We start from the raw sequence: 23,839 nt of genomic DNA, 5'->3' as shown, positions 1-23,839 counted from the left end.
TTTAAAACTATCGTAACAAAAGAACTTGCTTTTTTGTTGAGTCCTTAATATTAAAATCAAATTTTGTTTTATGCAAAACCTTAAAAATAGTAGTGGTTGGTATACATATTTATTTGTGGTCGATCGCCATGAAAATTGGTATATATATGTGCTTTTATATGAACAATATTTGGAAATTGGCATAAAGGTTGCATTTTCAACCCCATCCTCGTAAGGGGTGAGAAGTTTATGCAGGGGATGAGGAGTGGTTCCCCCTTCAATCCTGATAAAAGCTCGTGGCGGTCACTCCCTTAAAAAGTTATGGTCCTTTTCAAATTGGGTTTTGTTATGTCATCAGAGTAATGTTTGTTGTTATGTGGAAAGGGTATGCGAAAGGAAAAAGAAGCTTTCCTCTTCTAACCCTATTAAAAAATTGCTACAGCCACCCATTTGAACAATATTCAACAACGTAAGTACTGGCAAGTTATTAAGCGGGTGCTTAGGAGGCCACATTCAGAACGCCAATGAAAGTTTTAACGTGGTTGGCTGGTAAACACCTTAATTGCGGCAATCAATTATTTTCAACGAAGATTATTCTCAGGTCTTTAAAGTTATGCAAGAACTAGCACTACAAATCAGGAAGCAAGCTATGGATTACGAGAGCAAAGCCGATAAGCGAGACAGGCCTAGCCTACTGACTGCATCCTTTTGCATTTTTGTTCTAGATCATTTTATACGGCACTCCACTTGGTATCGTAACAAAATGCCTCCTCGACCATCTGCGTTCATAGTACTATATCTTCGCCAATTTCTATATTTTTTTATAACTAAAAATTAAAAATATTCGTTAACTTAAGTATAATATATCGTGAAGGCTTCGAAAAGATTCATCTATTTCTTCCCTTTCAAAAAAATTCTGGAATAACAACTCGATTTCTAAGTAGTTGTCCCCCTTTAGCACTAACGTCAGCACCTATAGTCTCTCTGTGTTACTATGAAGGGCAGAGGCAGTTACTCAAATGCTCCAAGATTTCATTACTTTAAGTTTCGGTCGTGTATATTGGGGTCTCCTATCCTAAAGCATAACTAACGAAGAACTCGTTCGCTCGATTCCTGTGGACGGGTTGTTCAAGGGGCAGAAGCGACAGCGGGTAGGTCACGCATTAAGAAAGAGTGACAACTATACTGCAGATTAGGCCAGACAATTAATCCCACTATCGCAAAATGCCCGACAAGTGGATCGCTCTAGAACTACGTGAAGGGGAAATGCAAGCTTTTCGGTAAACGGTATAGGCAATTGAGGCGCATTGCCGGGAGCCAACAACGGTGGCGTATAGATGCATCTTTTGCCCCAGATAGGCGAGTATTCCAACCATATGTGTATTCGTCAAGAAACTCCGCCATGTTATTTACATAGCAGGCTGTTTCAAAGTCTAGGTAAAGGAGGAGAGTTTGAAGCAATATATTTTGTACCGTAGATAAATAAAGTATATTTGGGGGTTTTCACTATGTTAAATCCTACCTGATCTCTCTTAGTGTCAAGTCGTGCGACGAAAATTAGCCCGAATAAATCAAACACGTGTCTGCACCCTCACAGGAAAAATCGAGGAACTCGCAAGAGCCCTTCGCACAAAAAGGTCGACCTGATGCCGAAAAAGATGCCTTCTGCCAATTTCACGATACAAAGACTTGCAGCGTGCCTGCTTATTACTATATTATCTTTGCTGGCGACCTTAATGGTCATGTGGGTAAAAAGGCAGACGGCAACAGGTACCGTGCGTTGATCGTTTTGCGAATTAAGCAACCGATGGAGAGAGATCTGTATCGACTTGCTAAAAGCCGAAACGAACGCACACAGGATATCGAACACTTATGTTGGGTTAATGACAAGAACGGTACTATGCTTACCATCCGTCGTGCCACGACGGATAGATGGCGAGAATATTTCGAGCAGATTTCAACGAAAGAATTTGTTCATCCTCCACTTTCACAAGCATTGCCGACATTTGAGGTAATTGCACCTCTCGCCGCTGAAGTCGAGGAAGCAATAAAATAAGTGAAATCGGGTTAAGCCTGACGACCTGACGACATCGCATCTCAGCTCTGGAAAGCGAAGAGCTGGGACGCAACACTGTGGCTTAGTGAATTTTTCAATCAGAAAGGTAGAACAACATTTAACTGGCAAGAAAGTCCCACAGTTTCAGTTTGGAAAAAGAAAGGTAGTCCAGCAAAATGTTCAAATTACCGTCCGATCCGCTTTCCTTCCAACGCCATGACGATTGTTGAACGCATTCTTCACAACCGTATTTGCGAAATCATTCAAATAACAGCAAATTGAATTTTTTACGACCGATCCCCATAAAACAGGCACTATCACTGTCGGTAGCAGTGACCTGCCCAGAATTGAGCGATTTAAATAACTCGGGTCAACGAAATCAGCCAATGAAAAAGTGCGTTATAAAATTTCTTCACGCATTAGCGCAACCTGGATGAAGTGTCATGCCACAGCTGTTATTCTGTTTGATCGACATGTCAACGAAAGTCTCAAAGTTAAAATTTACCGCTATGTTATCCGCCCTGTCGTCCTGTATGGTTCTGAGTGTTGACCGACTATAAAGGACGATGAACGGCGTCTTGTGGTAATGGAGATAAAGCTGTTGCATTGGACTAGTGGCGTGACACGCCTTAATCGAGAAAAATTTGCGAGAGACGAAAGCACCTGAAAGGCTGGCCGAAACAACGGTGGCTTGATACGCTGGAAGCAGATTTAAAAGCTTCGCGACTCCATTCAGATCAGGCCTTTGATAGAACAAAACGGCGCAACCCATTACGACAGCCGACCTCGCTTGTGAAAGTGGCAAAGGCTAAAGAAAAAGAAAAATCTTGGTCAATATTTGTTTGCGCCGGGATAGTCTTCCGAACTTCGGCAGCGCCAGGCGGAAGTTCCAGTGGATAAGTCAAAAATCCGCACAAAAACCAGGATGCTCATGTGCTGGTTTCCACAGTTACCACATATCGAAAGAAAATCCTTTAAATAAACGATGTAACCGTCTTCGAGAAAAGTACGTAAAATTTTACAAATGAAGACAGTTGTTTTCTGATGAACATAGAATACGCCAATGTCCGTTAATTGTTCAAATACATGATTTTATTAGATTTCAACACTACAATCATTATATTCGATGTGTCGATATATTCGGGATCTTCAAAGTATGTGCCTAACATAAGTGATAAGTAGATTTCGTTACCATAATTAGTTTTACCGACAAAAGATGTTTTCTTTTGACTTCACTTTCCACTCCCCATTCACTCTTTATGGTGTGATTCCGATTCCAGCGTCATATTTACATTATGTTTGAGTGATTTTTTGCCAATGCTCAAAAGCATTCGACAATTACGGAGTGACAAACAACTGTAATACACTTTGTAAGAACGAACCCATTTTCATTGACGCAACCATCAAATGATAAACACTTTTCCTAAAGATGTTGATAATTTCAATATTCATTCCATTGCAATAACGAATACAATTCCATCCATCTTCACACAATAAAAGATTTTATAACCTACAAAAAGATAGAGTATGCTTTTTCTAGTTGCTAACATCTCTTAGGAACTCCTTACAGACAAAAGAGCTAATACACGTAAAAAACTAGCAAAACAACTAAAAAAATTTCCCAAACAAAATTCTGTTAGTCAAAGTCATTTATGGAATGTAACTAGAAAAGTACACACAATAAGTGCTCTAAGTACTCTTTAGTGTTTTGATATAATTAGCTCAAATTGCTGATAAATCTTGGAAATTGTAAAACTTCATTGAATCGTGGGAGAAAACGACATCATCCGAGTTCCCATCACGCAATTATCTAACACAATTCTACCAATATTCAAATACATAACGGGCTGTGATTGATACATAGCAGTTCATGCTCACCATTACATGGAGCTTAATATAATTCTCTTGTACTCATATAAGTATTTCTATTGAAATCTGATTCATCTGAATACAATGGAATTATTCGTACTATAGAAACAATGAAAGGTCAGCGCAGGGTTATTAGGGGAAAGTGAATGAACGTGCGTATTAACATTTTAGTTGCATTTTCAGAAGTACAAAGTTATTAATATATGTATACCGATACTGTTGAACGTACATACAGTCAACCAATTAAAAAGAGGAAATTACCTCAATACCCTTTAAGTTAAATATCTCCAAAACTATATGATCTTTTTAAAACGAGGTATGAACTTTCTATGGATGTTTTCTACCCTTTTTATTATTTTATTAATTTTATGATACAAAGGAATATTACAGAAAAACAACAAGTCGCTTCAGGTATGAAAGGTTTTGTGTATTTCTCTTATAACAAGATTTGAGTGGACATTTGCCCCATTGGTACCTAGCACGTAATATATACATGCATATATTATGTGAGAATATCCATTTCTGTGTGATACTGACATTCAAAGTCTTGAAGCGACAATTTTGGCCCGTTATAACAGATATCGATATGGAGAATATTTTGGAGAATAGGCACCATATAGCGGCAGCCTCTTGGATTCTTTTTTCAAATTTTTCAGTTGAGTAGTTTCAGGGAATTGATTTGTGAAAGAGACAATCACTTTCGACCACCCACACTCCCCATGTTTCTGAGAAATGTCAAAACTAAGGCCGGCCTCGTAAAGTACTAAACGAGACCTTTCATTTGGTTCGCACATGACTTTATTTGATGAAAAAAAATTATACTCTTCTTTTGAACGTATGTACCCTCAAGTGAGGGGTCATGGAAATCCACAATGACATCTCGATCTTTGTCGATCAATTAAGCGTTCTTTTTTTATTGTAGCTAAGCAGTAAATACTCCTCCAATTACCGCAGTCAAGATGGGTACCATTCATCGAGGTCTTAACAATTATCGCCTATTTCCATTTCTTGGGAAAGGTTTCATGGTTGCAAAATGGATGAATGAAGCACTTTTACAGAGATGGCAGAACAACAAGAATTCCGGGGGCAAATCGGCCCGTCTGACGTGCCATCCGGGAAAAGTAACACCTTATCGGATATTGAGGATCGTGGTAAACTTACTTCTTCATAATGTGATATACAGTACTAAATTATTCTTACATCGGCACATTCTACTTCCCTGGTCAGCGCACTTTCAAATTTCCTTTAGTCATAACGTATGCTACGCAGCATTTCATGGCCTCTTTCATGATATTCGAGATCTAGTGCCTTAAATTCATCTCTGTTTGCAGCGATTATCAGAGTTTTAACTTCTTAGTTCGTCATCGTTTTCGGACGTACCGACAACTTGATTTGTTGATAGACCAGTAGCTTCCTCCTACTTGTAGCTTTGTACTGATGAATGGGGTAAGTTACTCCCGAAATATATATATTGAAAACTAAAAAATGTAGTTTGGAGAAAGCTACTTGTCAATCAATTTTAGGCTAGACTACAAATAGCAGAAAAAAATCTAATCTCTTAGAACTTGATTTGTGATAGTTGTCAAACGCTCAGCAATATTCTTTGACGGGCTGATGACGAGCATTTTAATTAATTTAATTTAATTTTTAATTAATTAATTTGAGGAGAGTAAGCCTACAAACGTAACACCCAAGCGAAAATAAGCGACCCTGGTTTCCTCCGAGAAAAGGCGTTAGTGTCCCTCTTGTTATGCACATTCAAAAGAAAACTCCCTAATCTGTTTCTCACCGTGATGGGGTCGAACTGATTTTATTTACTGCCGTTCAGCTAAAACCCAACTGAACTTATTTAAGGTTCTAAACTCAGACAATATGCCGATATTTGTATGGTCACCAAAACGGTGTCCCTCACGACATATATGAATGTTTTGTCAGAACTTTCTTTGAAATCATATCCCGCACCACAACTATTATACAATGTCAACACTTCTGGATTTCTCAAAGAAATCATTCTTTCTTCCTTTATTGGAAGTCTAACTTGTCGCATTGCACTGTATTACCGTGATGCTCCTTAGCCTGAAATGGAGCTTCTCTTGAGAATGCAGCTCAGATAACTTGCTAATATCAATATGACACCAAATCATTTAATATCGTACAGCTTAACAGATTAAAAGAGCAAAATGCTGGGGGGGGGGGGGGGGGGGGGGTTTACTCAATTTTCGTAAAAATATGGTAATATACTATTATTAACTTAATTTGAACAGATATCGATATGGAGAGTATTTTGAGGCCTGGGCACCATAGGCTTCATGATTTTTTTCAAATTTTTCGGTTGGGTATTTTCTGAGAATGGGTCCGTTAAAGAAATCATCACATTCTACCCCTCTCACTCCCCGCCTTTTTAATAAATCTCAAAATTAAGACCGGCTTCAAAAAGTACTAATTGAAAATTCGGTGAAAAAAAATTTTACACCTCCCTTTTACATATATGGGGACCCCCCCCCCCCTCTAAATTCAACTTAGAAGGATATCACTCACTGCATGCCTGGGGGTCCACAGTTCCCACCTTCTCACCAAATTTCGTGTCAATCGGTATAGCCGTTTCAGAGAAAAGTGCCTGTGACAGACAGACAGACAAACATTGAACCGATTTGAATAAGGTTTTGTTTTGCAAACTAAACCTTAAAAACGAGCATGCTTGATACCGTTGCCTGAAAACAGGAAACTCGTATCGCTTCGCGTAGGAGGAAAGAAGTCCAACGGGCGGCCACTTTCTTTCCTTTTTATAACAGGCTTTCTCTTTTACATAAAGAACTCACAACAAGTTGAAAGGCTGTTTAAAGACCGCCCCCCCCTCCACAAAGCCAAATAAAAAAAGAATTGTTTTAAAATGAGACTACATCATACACACACTTTAAACAAGTCGGGATACCGGAAGCTGGGCGCTTCAGGTCTAAAGGTGTTGTGTTCATCTTATGTGAGAAACTTTCTATGCACGTTTTCCCATTCGCACATAGCTAAAAATACAAAATATTCCGCCATATTTTGCCAAACTCCAAGATACACATATATATATACAAATCAACAACATAAAGATTGTGTTCATCCTAAATAAACAAACATTGCCTATTACCACATTGATAAATTGATCTAGCATATCTTCACGCAATTATACTTTACTCCGTGGACATTGAATCGATTTTAATAAGGTTTTGCTTCACACAAAACCTTAAAAACAACCAGTTATGCCAATATCTACAAAAAAATTAAAGTCCAAATTAATAATGGGCAACACCTCTAGTTTGGTTAATTCTCTGAAAAATATATATATGGTTGACATTCACTCCTTAAAGAGGGATAGCGTGTCAACCACACTCACGCGCAATCGTTCACAGTTATCTGACATGTCCTTCAGCCACGACTTCTCGAGATCCTCGTGCTCCTTCTCTACTGTTCTGCGCCAAGTGCCCTTGCGGCGACCCAATAGTCGCCCCTCCTCAATATTCGGAATATCCACTGCCACTTCCGTCTGCCGTACGCACACGAGATAATTGAATTTGTGTTTGAGATAGTATCAGGCATGCGTACTCCGATGATAGAACGTAGACAGGTATTGATGAAAGCTTAGAGTTTCTGAATAACAGTGGAGTTCACTTTCCATGTGCTACCTCCATATAGCAAACAGGGCAGGGCTGCTTCCAGGGCAGAGGTGATGCAGCGTCTTTCGATTTGCCTCGGCCCTGGCAAGAAACCGTCAAGCCGTCATCGCCTAATATTCTGAAAGTTTGGGTGCTAAGCCCTAGGCAAGGGTCCGTGGACCAAAAAAAAAGAAGTAAGTTGCTCCCTATTTGGTCCGGTCCGGTACTAAATTGATGCAGACAATTCTCAAAAAAATAATTACTGTTTGTTTTTCAAATAAAAAATAAACCTCTAAATTTATGATAAGCAAAAATCTCAGCTTTTTCAGCTTCACTGAGAAGTTTACGTCGTACGTTCTTAATATAATCATTATGCATATGAAAATAATAACAAAAAATTGGAAAGCAATCCAACTCAATAAAATATAACTTAAACGGAAAATTGGACGATATTGGACGCATAATTTTATGGAGATCAGTTTCTCATAAAAATGCAAATCAAAATCGATTATTTTCTGAAATAATAAAGTAATTTGACTTTATGCTCAAAAAAACTAACATTACGTAAAAAAAAGGTATAAAACTGACGATTGAATTAGGAACTCTCATTTCGGATCTTCTTCTTTTTCTTCAGCCTTGGTCCCGTTCCCAAGCGGGGCCGGCTTCTCGTGATAGGTTTCCCCATTTTATTTTACCAAATGCCTGATCTGGATGCAATTGCGAAGTTTTTAAATCACCATCCAGCGTATCAAGCCATCGTCGTTTCAGCCCGCCTTTTGGTCGCTTACCATCAACTTCGATAGTTGTAATTTTGAGGTCCTGGTCGACTTTCAAGTTCTTCATGTACCGTGCTCGACGAACAATCATATATTGTTACTCAGATCACTCTCCGTCAAGACTAAAATTAACTAGGTGCGCGATATCACCTTCAACAAGTAGTTGAAACAAATCTTCAACTTAAATAATCTTTAGAGATAAATAATAACAATTTTTTTTTATGTTTTTAACAAATACTTCCATTTTAAACAGCCAAACCTATATTATAACCTAAAAATATCTGGTGTTGCAGTATTATTCATCCGGTCACAGAAATATACATACCTGTAGGAGATACTCCTCAAGAATCTGCAAAAGTTAGAAGGATACTCATGAGTTATTAGCCGCAAATCAGTTGAAAGATTAAACTTATTTTTAAATTTATTTATAAATTTATATATCAACCCGGTCTATGATTGTTTTAAGTCGGAACTCTATTGAATAGACGAAATAGAAATTCACACTCTATGGATCAGTCATCACTCCTACTTCATCAAGAATTTTGACATTACAGCAGTCAAACTTAAAAATCGAAGGTAGGAGATTAGAGATGGTTAGTTGCCCAGTGAACAGGAAACCACCCCGTTCGTTCGTATAAATAACTTATATCATGCCGTAAAAAAATAAAACAAAAAACAATTGGTAACTACTGCGAAAGTGGATTTCCAGAGCAAAGAAATTTACATGTTTGGTTCTTTTTGATAATACAGCTGCTGAATTATCTGTAATTCTTTTCGGAAAAACCCAAAGCAAATCACTTCGGATTGTTTGTGCCAAAACGACTACAAAAAAATAACATTGCATTTTACTCTGCGCCGCGACTTTGACTATTCATACTATACATTCCGTAGAGTCTTATTTGAGGGCGGGTTATTTTTATAAATAACAACTTATTGTTGATATATTGACTTATTGGCAAAAGAGCAGCGCAGTCCACCATTATCTCATTCGGGAAAGTCCAATTTTCCGCCCCAAAACTTTGTCTAATAAATGATGAACGATTCGTTCAATTGTAAATGAGTTGTCAGCTTTTGTTGCTCCATTGAATCTTATCCTCCAACCTCAATATTACGTAGTACACCACATACATATTATAACAGAAGGTATACTCCCTCTCAGCATGTATAAAAGATTAGATCCAAAAAAGTATAAAATAGTAAAGACGAACTTTGATTTTATTTTAAGATTATTTGTCATATAGTCTAACCTCTCCAAAAACCTAATACAAAAGAAAACACCAAACGTATGGCAGCTCTGTGGAGACAGTTAAATGCAGTTATAGTTTTCGATAAGTACCCGCTCCCAAATATCCAAAAATTGTAACTTCAATGTAGACCCTCATCCCTATTACATCGCATGCCTTTTGGAGTCAAAACCGACGCGCAAACCTTTCAAAGATTCATTGTGAGGCTAAGTTGACTTCGGTCTCACCTTCTGTTGTATCGACGACATCCCAGTACGAAGCAGGAACTCAAAAGAGGACAACCTACACCTATGACTTCTCTGCTCTAGATTGCAAAAGCACGAGATGTAGATCAATCCAAGGCAAATGCACATTTGGCGTTAAAGAAATCACCTTATCTCACCGTAGGGAATAAGTCCATCGAAGGAATCAACACAAGCAATCGGAAATCTTCATCAAGAGTTCACAACGACTACGACGATTTTTAGAAATGATAAACTTTTTATGACAAATTTATACCTAATATCGCACGTATAATAGAACACTATAAGAATCACTGTCAACTGAAAGCAAAAAGGCAGAAACTAAATAGGAATTTTCATGCATGGAAACCCATGAGAAAGCCTTTCGAGCTATAAAAAGTCGTTCGCAATCTAACCCTATTAATACACTCCGATCGAAATACGAAAATTAGTTTGTCTATTGGTGCATCTAATGATGGAGTGGGAGAAGTATTATATAATGAGTGTGGCTACGGGAGGCTAGATACTTCAGGTATGAAGGGTTTTGTGTATTTCAAAGTCTTAGATTGAAGTAAATTTGCATGAAGCTTGGTAGTGTCATGCATTATATCATATCCTATATTACTGCATTTTATGATTCTAGGATGAACTTTAGGGGCTTCCACTTAATTTTCAAAAGATACGAGTGTACTATTATAAACTTTATTTGAGCAGAGGCATGGAGAATATCATGAGGCCTAGGCATCGTAAAGTGACATCTTCGTGATTTTTCTTAATCTTTTTTGGATTAGTAGTTTCTGAGGATGTCCCTGGTAAACAGTGATCAGTTTCTAGCCGCTGCACTCCTCACCTTCACAACTAATGTTAAAACTAATATTGAGATCAGAAAGTACTAATCGAGATCTTTCATTTGATACCCCAGACGACTGATATTTCGTGAAGAAAAATTGTACCTGTTGACTTGGCCTGCCCAGTCTCCGGACCTAAACCCTAATGAATTTTTGTGGGATGTTTTGAAACGCCAAGCAAAGAGCTTTAAAAATGCGTTGATCCACGAAGTATGCCTCACAGAGTTGTCGCTTGATAAAATCAAAGAGTGGTCCAGCAAAATATTAATGATTTTTTACTTACGTAAATAAAGTTGTTAAATTATTAAAAGTACATAGTTTTATTTTTCTCAACATCTGAAATATGACGTAAGTTATAGAGTGCCTAATACTGTTGGTCATGGTTGTATCATTAAACACTTCGGCCATTTAGTAAAGGACAGCGGTCTTAGTATATTCATTGTTTTCTGTTCACTCCTTAGTTGAGACATTCACACAGTGCCTGATGAAATTTAATAATTTAATGCTGTGCAAATAATAAGCGCACAACAACGAGACATAAGACAAACACAGACATCCATGACGACTAGGATTCGCACCCAACGCAACGAGGTGGAGAGGCTGACTCTCTACCCCACCCATCATCTTACGCGCAACCCAATCAGCCGCTAATCGAAATATCACGTTGCCTTCAAGCTCTATCCGAAAAACAGAATCCAGATGAGGAACTTAGGCAAATCCTTCAATATGGAAATAAAGAAAAGGCTGAAGATCGATCACTTAGCCACCGATTTAGACTGAACATACGTCCCTACAACCTTAATAAAATTGTTAAGGAAAGTCGCAATGCGTCCTAAAAGAGCTAACAGACCCCTTTCTTGGTAATAGTATATTTATTAATTATATTATGTCTTTTTTTTGTTGAGGATGCTGGAAGTTCTGAGTCCGCATCCACTTGGTGACGGATCGGAACACACTCAGTTGCTTCAACTTACTTCCTCTCTTGTGGTCCATGGACTCCTCTTTTTGGGTTGTGTGGATGCGTGCTCAGGACTTGAAGCATCCTCAACAAAAAAATTCACTTCTGCCTGGTCTAGGTTTGAACTTAGGACGGATTTCACTTCAATATAATTCGCACTCATGTCGTGTTTGCAATTATATATAAATGGAGCGATTACCACCTGTCGATACTTTCGGTCACGGTGCTTCCAGGGCAGACGAAATCGTCAGTCAAGATTTTTTATATTATGTCCTATAACAGATATGAACTTTATTATGTTTCCTACTTCCGAAGCATGTGTGGAGGTTTCGTTACTCTTCTCACACAGTTTCCCTAGGTGATAACTTAGCCTGCAGTGACCAAGGAGTATTCCTTGTATAAGCTTGGTGAGATTTAACAATCTTTCGAGTGTGTAGGTTCGTACCCCACAAGAGCACCCTGGATTTTCCATTCCTGGTAAGTTCGCCCAGGAACGAAAGATTTTTTAAAATATCACAACTCATCTAAGTTTGTGTTAAGGATTGTAAGGGAGTCCTGAGTCTGCCATCAACTTGATGGCCGACCGGGCCAATTGGAAAGAGACTTTCTTTCTCTTGGTTTGAATTAGGAGATAGTTTCTTAGCCGAAGTCTTGAAATGAAAGATTGCCTTGGAAGATGTTTTTCCTTTTTATTAGCTAAAAGTATTGGGTAATGTATACAAATACGTATTTCGGGAGCCAACTGTTCCCGATTTACAACGAAAGTAGATACCGACAGAATACAGGTATAATCCATCAATTTTTTAACAAATATCAGAATATCAGAAACTTTCTCAGCTACTATAGATAGATTCTAGCAAATAAATACATGTAGGCTTACTAGTAGGACCACTACCTTTTTCTAATGATTGACCACTTGAGTGAGGACCTTTTGCCCGGAAGTGATACCACTCAGAACCACCTAGAACATTCCACATCACTCACAAGCCTATGACTTAGTATGAAAGCTCCATAAGCAATTAAGAACTGCAAAAGGCCTGCGATGCTAGGAAATGTTGTAATGAATTGCCGAAGATACTCTTAGACAGCAGATATGCTTCCATCGAACTAGACAGGGTAACAGTCCATCGGTTATATCCAATTTATAGCTTCAGAGCGCCCTAACAATTTACTTCCTACTAATAGATGCAAAAACTTTACAATGGTACAGATATACCCCTAACTAAAAATCGGAGAACGCACAACAATATTTTGTGCCACAAAGCATAGATATTGCACATACGTAATTACGAAGGCCCATACAAACGGGAAAACACAAAATAAATCTATCTCTGACAGTTCGCACCAAAAGCTATCCTGGATTCTTGATCTAATAATGATAATATAAACTAGTTCATGAATACTATCACCACCATGATCTAGCAACTAATAAAAAGGCAAAATATGATGCTGCAGATTTTTTTAGATAAAAAAACAAATACACGCCCACTGAATGCAAATGGCCTAAGCCAACACAAAGCTGAAGTTATATTTTCTTAAAAATGGCATTGATCTATTTCTAATATCTGAAACACACTTTACGGAAAAAATAATAAGTTCAATGTTCCCGGCTACATCTTTTATGATGCTAAATATATTGGAGAGAAGGACAGAGGCGGGTGTGGCAAATTTTTTCACAGGTTGGAATATCAAATGAAACCTCTCGATCAGTTCTTTCTTAAACCGCTTTTAGTTGTGCTATTCGTGGCAAACGGATGAGTGCGGACTAGAAACTGATCATTTATTTCATGGGACCATTCCCAGAAACTACTTGTCCCACAAATAAAAAAAGAAATCACAATGGAAATCTAGGCCTCAAACTACCCCCCATACCGACACCTGCCTAAGTATAATTGGTAATAGCATACATATGTCTATATTTTTGGGAAATTTAATGGGAACTCTCCTTAAATTCATCCTGTGACCATAAACTTCCAGTAATATAAGCATAAGCCAAGTTTCGTGAAAATCGTAATATTACTAACGAAGATGTAGTAGTTTAAAATTGTCTCTTTTGTATAAATTTACTGCAACCCAAAACGCTCTAAATCTGACATGATGAATGCATATATAGTATATTATGAGTTAGATGCAAAACGAACAGTTCTACACTCAAACCTTCTTCAACAAAAATACACTAAACTTTTTATACTTGAGATGTCAGAAGCTAAGTCCATTAATACGAAATAAACTGAAGTACAATACTTTTAAACAAACATGCGCATAAGTTTGAAGTTAGTATCATCTAAAACCAAAGGTGTAGTAATAGCGACTTCTGATAAAGGGAAATGATGAAGCAGTTTAATAAGGAGTCCATACGCCACTGGTAGCACTACCGGCGCACAATATATCAGGTTGTCATCGGTCATTGTCACCCCCACTGCGAAGTGTCACACGACACAGTTGTAAATATTCATTTGAGTAATTGTGAAAAGTAAAAATTTTGTTTTTGTGAATAAATCAATGACCAAAAGGAATAATGATTTTGTAGTTAATAGAACCGCAATACCAATTCATGTACACTATTCTCAATGAAGTTGACTGTTATATACCAAGGTTCTTCAGCAGTTAAGTATTTTCCAAATGTCCACTTTGAGTTAGCGTTAAGAAGGATACAGAAGATTCAACTTCCAGCGCATTATTCGAAATTTTATGGTGCAGACAAATCATTGCCCATCTTCGATCGCGACGGTAATTGTGAGAACAAAATTTAGCGCATAAGGTCTGGTGTTAGTGTATGTGATACAGTGCATTAGTGTGCGTCCACGGGGTTGTGAGCACATTATGTGGACATGTGGCATTACACAGCTGCTTATAGCTTGTCACATCAGATATGGGAAACAACCGCAAAAAAAAAAAAACAAAGACCATCCAAGCGTCACCGACACGCCAATACATTAACCACATGGGCCCCGGGGCCAGTTAGCCACCTCGTTCCTACCCGAAAAACACACAATGGCATTCCTTGCCTCTTTGCCGCTGGATTCGCTCCTCCTAGTCTGTTTCGTTGAGGTATTGTTGTTTGAAAAATCAAAAAATTTTGTCACCTTCACTTGTTTTTCCATTATCTGGGGAGGGATCTCTATTTCTATGACTTACAATCATTATTTGCCTGCCAGTCGTATCATTTTGTGGAAAGTCGTATTTTAAACTGATAGATTTTTTCAATAAGGTTGTGTTTTTTCTCGGTAAAATCAGGAAGTTAAGCAAGATTTGTAGTATACTTAACAGTACACGTGAGTAAAAACATGGATTTTATTTTGCATAAGCACCTTAGTTTTTTAATAACGGCAAATTAACAGGAAATGGTTAAAAAAGGAGATATTATCCCTTTCAAAAAAGGGAAAATCAAGCTATGTAGCGATTGCCTTAGATGGCGTTTCTAAGTCATCAGTGGCTGAAAAAGCGAGAAGATTCAGTACTGCTCGTGATAAACCAGAGGCTTTTCAAAGTAGTCGAAAAAAACTACAAGTGAAAACGGAAGGCTAGTCCAAGCGAAGACCGACTAATTCTGCGAAAGTCTGTATTTTGGATGACGTAATAGACGCTGGTATTGAGGTATACCATCATGTACTAGGCAGGCGTTTGTATAAAAACGGGTTGAAATGCAAGAGACCAGCTGAACAGCCGAAGTTAACAGAAGTGATGCGGCAGCGGCCATTTTTATGGGTTCGCCTTCACGAGGATTATAATTCGAACTATTGGAAAAAAGGTAAATTGGATAAAATATTTTTTTTCTGGGTTTTTTTTTCGAATTTCAAATTTTGGATTTTTTTTTAATCTTTTGTAAGTTATTTTTAGTGACGAATGCCGTCTAGAGGCGGTGATTGAGGTGGCAAATTATGTTTGGAACAGAAAGGGTGAACACTTGTCTGATGCCTGTATAGTTAGAAAGATTAAATAGCCACCAGCGGTAATGATTTGTAGCTGCGTAATTTGTTGAAGATACGTCACGATATGGGCAGTACATTAACGTAATGCAAAGGGTAACTCTCCGGACTTAAGGGGACGTGACGAGTTCAAATTTTTATTTTTTTCAAACGGTTTATCTTTTGAGAAAAAAGACAGATATTTCGATGAAATTTTGCAGATATACTGTCATAATGTTAAAGTTTAAGAAAAAAATTTATGAAATTTTTTAGGCTGGTTTTTGTTTGCTACAAATTTTTTAATATTTAATATTAATTGACAGCGTGGATGATTTCGGGTCACCGAGGCAACCAAAACAAAAATAAAAATAGAATTTTATTCAGCATAAAATTCTCTACAGAATGAACCACAATGAAAAAATGAAAAAAATAACAAAATGGCGGCGATTTTTAATATTTTTCGGTTTTTGGCGCCAACCAATCTGATGTAAATCAAAATATTTAACACCTATCTCCGTCTTCGGAGTTCATTCTATTGCTTTGAATGTGTACAATAACATATTAAAATTAAAAAGCGAATGGTCAAGTGTTTTTTTCTAATCCTCCACGCCAAAAAACGTTGATTTGAGAAAAACGCGTTTAAAAATTTATTACAGTATTGGCAGTAATGACTTTTTAGTACACAGTCCGAATCATAACCGGTAAAATCAGTTTCCAAAGTGTGTAAAAAAAATTTATTTATTTATTTATTTTATTTTTATTTTGGAACTCAAGGTACATCAGCACAGAAGCACTACGCTTACAAATTTCAAGGAAAACATTAAGGGTATGTGGTTTAATAACATAGATTTAAAAACAATGATTAACAATCATATTCGTAGCATATCTAATCGCAATTAAAAATGGAGGCAGGGTTATAATGTATTAAATGTAAGGACATTTTGGGCTTGAACATTATTACCCACATATGTCACTCAAATAATAAATTCCTGTTTTGTTAATCTAAATTGAAAACTTTGGTTTTTATCGCAGCCTAAAGTTGAAACTTTGTATATTTTCTTAGCATTCATAATTCAATGAACAGAGATTGTATGTTTTAGTTGAATATAAAAATTTCGACATATTATTAAAGCATAAAAGTCTCATTTTTTTGATAAAATTCTATTCTTTTTTAATTTTATAAATTTTCAATATTTATGAGTTCAACGAGAAACGATGAAGGGGGCTGTCATATGTGACGGCTTCCAGAAATAGGTTGTTTTATATACTAGGTTGTTCAATAAGTTTTGCAGTTCGATAAGGGAGGGCGTTGCTACTAGCCCAGTTTTCTTTGTTAAGTTGATACACTCTTTGTACGAACCTATTTGAGGTTTTATTTCAATCTGTCAATTCATTCTTTGTTTACAATGGAAAAAATAGTGCAGTAATTGAATTTTTATTTTTGGAAGGTTTAAAAGGGAAGGAAATTTATGGACGAATGTTGAAAGTGTATTCAATTAGTACAATATAAAGATGGTTGCTGAATTCGCCGTACAAGCCTTGAAGACGATCAAGGACGTGCCATAACAGCAACAACACCAGAAATCGTAGCAAAAATACAGGATATCGTATTGAAAAATCATCGAGTGACTGAAAGAAATTTAGTAGAAGACCTAGGCATCTCATTGGGCAGTGTAAGCAATATTTTAACTGAATTATTGGGTTTTAGAAAGCTGTGTGCACAATGGGTGCCGCGTTCGCTAACAATGAAGCAAACCCACGTTCGAATGCAACTATCTCAGCAACATTTAGAGCGTTTTCGAAGGGATGAAGCGGATTTTGTGGGTCGATTCATCACTATGGATGAGACTTGAGTCTATCACTATGATCCTGAATCAAAACAAGAGGCAAATTTTTTGCACCGTGTCATAAGAACATTTTGACAGTGCTTAAAATCCCTAAATTCACGTTCGAATTGTTGGAACATCCACCGTATTCACTACTAGCGACTTCCATCTGTTCCCAGTTTTAAACAAGTCGGAATACCGGAAGCTCGCGCTTCGGGTATAAAGGTTTTGTGTTCATCTTATGTAAGAGACGCACATTTCTCTGTCCGTATATAGCTACAAATCCAACATAATCCTTCATATTTTTCCAAACTACGAGACATACGTACATATTACAGCCATAGATATCACGCTCACCCTAAACAAACAAACTGCCTATTACCTGCTGTACACATATATGCACGTATCTAAATTTATCGTACCCATATTTCCGATTTACGTCTTATATCTATCTGAATTAGGCACTAGCCGCAAAGTTCATTAGCACGCATATATTATATACCTACATATATACATGTCTGGTTGACAAATAACTAAAAAACTAAAACAAAATAATTGTCTGCGACCCAATTCATAAGAATTCATTTCGTTGTGGTATTGACGAATTGATATGTGATGATGACGTCATGCGGGTTGTAGAGTGCACGAAATTCACAAAAAATTGTAAAGTTTCACCCCCAATAACTTTGTTAATAATAGTTGGATTTTCTTCAAACTTGACCAAACTGTGCATTATATTCTTCGTTATACTCATGCCAAATTTTGTATTTCTGGGATGAACATAAGGGGGGTGCCGGGTAAATTTCTAAAATGTGGAAATATACTATTATTAACTTTATTTGTTCAGACATCGGAACCGGATATATTTTGAGGCCTAGATTTCGTAGAAATGCACCACTGTGATTTTTTCCAGATTTTTCGGTTGGATAGGTTCTGAGAACGAGACCTGTTACACTTTTTGTGGGTCATATTTTCAACCCTTACTCCCCTATGTTTTATCTAATATCAAATATTGAACCAGATTCGGAAAGTACTAATTAAGACCTTTCATTTGATACCCTACTTGGCTACATTCTGTGAAAAAAAAATTTGCACCCTCCATTCACATGTACGGAGAGCCCCCCCTTAAACTTAACGCAAGATGGCGCCACTTACTGCATGTAAAGGGATCACCAGATTACATACTCTCACCAATTTTCGTGACAATCGGTCTAGTCGTTTCCGAATAAATCGGGTGTGACAGACAGACAGACAGACAGACAGACAGACAGACAGACAGACAGACGGACAGACAGACACCGTCACCATTCTAATAAGGTTTTGTTTCACACAAAACCTTAAAAATCATCAATTGATGAGGTTATAACAGTTGTGGAAGCGTATTTTTCAGCTCTTCCAGATTCTCAGTTCAGAGATGGAATTTATAAATTGGAATCACGTTGCAACAGATGTATTGATGTTCACGGAGAAAACACTGAACCATAAAGCGTATTTCAAATCATAAAATTGTGTTTTTATTATCGAACCGCAAAACCGTGCGTATATTACGTGTTACATACTAATGGGACAAGTGCACACTCAAATGTTTTTATAAAGGAAATACACAAAACCTTTCATACTTAAAGCGTCCAGCTTCCGGTTTCCCGACTTGTTTTCAGAATATTTTTAAGATCACTGCTGTTAAGCTGAGTGTGTTTATAAGTCCCATTATTGAAATTGAACAAAATTTGTAAGAAAATGTGTGAGAAGTGATTTTCAGTAGTAATTGAAGTGTGACGAGAATCTGTCACTGACCGTGATCGGGAAGGAAGCAGGATGTAGCCTTTGAGATTTTTGCGCAGATATAAAGACAGAAAACCAACCAAATAAGCAACTTTCCCAGTGTCACCAAATAGATATCAGGTCTAGAAGTGTACATAGACAAGAAATAGCAAAAAATAGATCTTTAAACAAGGCGACCACGAAAAAATTCTACTCCAACGGCTAAAATGCATACTGTTCGCTTAGAATTTACAAAATAATATCAATTTTGGACTCAGATGGATTGAAGGAGAGTTATGTTTACGGATGATGAGCCCGATGGAGTGCCGTACATTCGCCGAAGGGTGAATGGAGACTTGCATCCAAGAACTGTGGTTTCCTGAAATTTGCGTGGTCTGGAGGGAATCTCATATAATGGCTGTAGTAATTTGCCATCGATTGAAAGTTCACTCAAGGCAGATGGCTGCATAAGCATGATAAGAAATTATTTGGAGCCATCTATAGGCAGACTGATTTCTCTCACGATTGATCCAATTTTCCGAGGTGACAAGGGCAAGGAAGGTATTGCATTTTTTTGTGATGATTATTATTATCGCAAGAGAATTACACACTAATATTAAAGTTACTACCTGTCTTCTGCACTAGGTAAAGACATATTTGGAACGAATTAAGCTTTTGAAATAGTCCAGATTTAAATACAGAACAGCTCTGCTATTTTAAAAAAAATATGAGTCGCAAAAACCCCAAAAACGAAATATCTGCGATAAAAGAAAGGTGGAATAATCAATTATTATAGAAAATTGAATGAATCAATGTCAGATAGAACCAAGGCAGTATTGAAGGGAGGGGGTGAGGCCAGCAAATATTAATGTTAATATTTATGTTTATAAGCAATCTAGAAGTTTTTACGTTGACATCATTATTAAATTGACTGTTTTTAAGTTAGGTAGTTGTTTAGGATATTTTTTGATTTTTAATGCTTGAGGTGCTATGCTACAAACTAGGGATTCATGGACTAGAAAACGTGGGAGTAAGTTGCTCCTCATTTAGTCCGGTCCACCATCAAGTGGATGTGGACTTAGGATCCCGCATATCCTAAACAACTATCTAGCTTTAGCCTTAGTCTAGCTTAGACTAAAACAACTGGCGTTTTAGTCCAATATAATTCGCAACCTTGTCGTATTTTTGTGATGATAAAAGGGAGCGTTTTTCCACCTGTTGGCACTTTCGGTCACGCTGCTCCCAGGGCAAAGGTGAGGCAGCGTCTGATGAGTTGCCTCTGCCCTGGACGAAACCGTCAGTCATTTTTTGATTTTTTGTTTTTAAGTTTTAATAAAACATCAGACAAAATTTGGAAAAAGGTTTTAATAAAAGATTAAAGAAAAGAGAAATATAAATTTAATGGGAACGCATTTTTGGAAAATAATAGTTATTCAGTTAAGCTCATAGACAGAAATAAATATGGTCGTTTGAGGTATCAAATGAAAGGGTTCAATTAGTTCTTTCCGAAACTGATAAAACGTTTGATACTGGGTGAAACATTGCGGAGTGAGGGCACAAAGTATGTGCCCCAAAAAATGTAAGAGGGCTCGTTCTCAGAATCTATCCGAACCGAAAAAGTTGAAAAAAAATAATGGTGCATCCATACGAAATCTAGGTCTCAAAATACGTCGCATTCCGATATCTGCTGAAATAAAGTTAATAATAGTATATTACCGTATTTTGAAAATTTACCCGAAAACCCTCCTTAAGTCCATGCTACAAGTACAGTACACAATTTGGCACAGTTATAAGTAATAATATAATGCATAATTTTGGAAAGTTTGACAAAACTACAACTATTATCAAAATATTATGGAAGGCCAAAATTGTGTATTTCACGTGAGTTTATCGCACTCTAAGACTTGTATTACGTCATCATGAACATCGTGAATTCATATGAACGGCGGAGTTGGACTTTGGAAATACATATGTAACGAATATTGTGAACTGGGGGTATATGCGAATGGCAAAACATGAATAAGAAATTTCTCATACAAAACCTTTATACCCTAAGCGTCCAGCTTCCGGTATTTCGACTTGTTTCAACTAAAATTCAGTTGTACCGATCAGCATGAAATTAGAGATTATTTTACATATCTGTAATTCTGGTTCGAACCACGATTAATAATTTCTTATTTTTACTTTGGATGTTGAATGAAAAATAGACACGTTTTTTGAAAGTTTACTTTTACAACTTCGCCATTTTCATATTTAGTAAACTGAAATTATCATTGTGGTGCGGACGATAGAGGCAAGTATCCTGAATAAGAATACGTTTGCATTTTTGTTTTAGCCTTACTAGAAATACTTCCCACCAGGCAACGACCTTTTTCAGGAGCCCAATTTGACCGCAAAAAAAAAATACAAGCAGTTTAATAATTTCATTAATTAACAATTTTATACCATAGTTCAAGACCCCAAAAATAACATATAAAAAGAATACATTTATTTTTATTGTCAAAAAAATGTTAAAAGCGCCACATAGGGAAACCCCCTTAAGAATACTAGGTCGAATACCGATTGGACACCTTAATTGTGACAAGTGAAATATTGCCATTTTTTTAAGATTAAAACAATTATTTAAAATGTTTAAAACATAAAATTTTTATAAGAAAAAATCGCAATATTTTTGTTTTTTTACAAGCATCTGACCTTAATATCAGGTTATATTGTACATATAAGTATTCGTTAAGTATTTTCTCCCTCTAATCGATTGGCTGGAAAATTTGACCTTCGATTGGAGGGTATAACATCGAAAATAATAGTTAAGCCAACTAAGAATAGTATTCCTTGATTTCTGGTTTCTATGCTTTCTTATAAAAGTAACAAATGTATACTTCATTTATGGGCTCAACCTATTATTTTTCCCACCATTCATTCATTCAATTCTTATAAATAGAAACAAATTGTCGTTTCGGGGTTGTAATTACCAGCTGTAGGTTTACGCCCCGCGTTTTATGATTCTTCTAAATAATCTACGAGTAGCGACACGTTTATTGCCCAGACGATACTCCAAATTTTCCTTAATTTTACTCCATATTTCACACATCGTCTTCTAATCATATCTAAAATATATATGTTTGCTATGTTGCCTGCAAATCTAAACATATCGTAAGGCCACTAATTTAGTGGTAAAGAAGTAAGACATTTTATTGAAAACACCGCCACATAGAAATACGTCATCCTTGTCGCGAATTGGTTGAAATTAACGGAGATGACGTCTTCTTTCGCTATTCTTAGCAGCATGTTTTCGCTTGAGGTATATATTTTGCTAGACTTTCACGTGTTTTTACGCATTTCGTGACACTAGACAAAATATGATGAATAGAAAATTATTATCGGTAAATCATTACTGGGTGGGTGTATCAAAGTAATGTTGTGTTTGTGCATCGGTTAATGACCTTCAAACGTAACTTAAGACTCTAAGGCGCCGTAATTTGTACTGAATACTCAGGTATCATTAATAATAGAGCTGAAAACAAAGGAAAATTAGAGCTTATTCAGATGCGCACTTGTTTGAATAGTGTCTTCATTAGTCGGCAAAAGTAGAGAATAAAATAAACTTTTAAGCCGCTTTGTTAGGTTTGACCAACACCTTTCTCGCAAGTTATTGATTTTTGTGCTTGGAAACTGAAAGGGAATCGAAAGGTCGGCACTTTAGGTATGAAAGGTTTTGTGGTTCTCTTATGTAAAAAGAAATGGCTAATGAGGACTCCATTTGTGAGTAGGTCCTGAAGTGCATTTTGTATGAGCCAGATCATGTTAGACTACTCACTTTAATATTACTAACTTTATTTGAGTCGATATCGAGACTGGGAATATGTAAGGCCTAGATGGCATATACAGGGTGATCCAATAAGGAGTTAATTTTTAAGTTGATGGTTAAAACGAAAACGAGGAGATCCTTCTCTAAACGGGTTTTTTATTTGAGAATACATTTCCGGTTAATGGTGGAATACAATATCATTTATATGTGCGCCACGACTGAACTTGGCGTAGCCAATTCTGTAGACCGAATTCAGCACGTTTTCCAAACTTGACGTAGCCTTTCACGCTTCGCCACAAAAAGTAATCAAAGAAAGTTAAATCGCAGTGGCAAAATCATATCATCGAAACGGCTGCTTACGCAATTTTGAAACTGTTCGTGAAAAAGAGCGATTGTTCTGCGACTTGTGTGGCACGTCGCAACGTCTTCCTGGAACCACACGCCACCCAAGTCTTCTTCATCGGTTTCCAGCAAAGAATAGTCGGTCAACATGTTCCGATAGAGCACACCATTGACGTTTGTCGCGCATCCTTCGTCATGTTCGAAAAAGAATGCCAGCAGACAACACACGCGTTGCGGACGCATTGGCTTCTCGACAATTTCATTTGGCTGTTCTGAGCCCCAATTTTTTCGGTAGAAATGAGGGCCTCGTCAAAACGACCTTATCTCCATACACCCAAGTTCCAGCGTGCCGCCCAGATCAGTTGCTTTGGACTATTCGCCGATTGAAGTTTGTACGGTGTTAATCTGTGTTTCTTTAGGCATAGGTTGCATTGTGAGAAAGAGAAGGAGACGATAAAAGAATATGCAGTTGCCTGGCTTCTTCAAAACTTAGTCGAATTTACCCCGGAAGAGTTTTTCAGTGAAAAATCGCACTCTCTGCGAATTCGACTACCAAACTAACCTAATCTAATTTAGGCTTATCGTTGTGGACTTATGTAAATTGA

The 23,839-nt window shown here is 37.1% G+C and overlaps 1 protein-coding gene across 3 annotated transcripts in view; it reads right to left on the bottom strand.

Annotated features, from left to right (window-relative positions):
• The window catches only part of LOC119658825 (alpha-mannosidase 2), a 188,988-nt gene that overhangs the window by 52,519 nt on the left and 112,630 nt on the right, over window positions 1-23,839 (bottom strand). For 2 of the 3 annotated variants that reach the window (XM_038066557.1, XM_038066556.1), the window contains one exon: window positions 8,644-8,667. The exons of the other annotated variant lie outside the window; for it this stretch is intronic. The gene's annotated coding sequence lies outside the window, so the exon portion shown is untranslated. The remainder of the gene's footprint in view (window positions 1-8,643; window positions 8,668-23,839) is intronic. 3 annotated transcript variants of the gene reach the window in all.

This window comes from Hermetia illucens, chromosome 6 (assembly GCF_905115235.1).
Source record: "Hermetia illucens chromosome 6, iHerIll2.2.curated.20191125, whole genome shotgun sequence".
In the NCBI taxonomy this organism is placed as follows: domain Eukaryota; kingdom Metazoa; phylum Arthropoda; class Insecta; order Diptera; family Stratiomyidae; genus Hermetia; species Hermetia illucens.
This window is presented reverse-complemented; position numbering and strand designations above follow the sequence as displayed.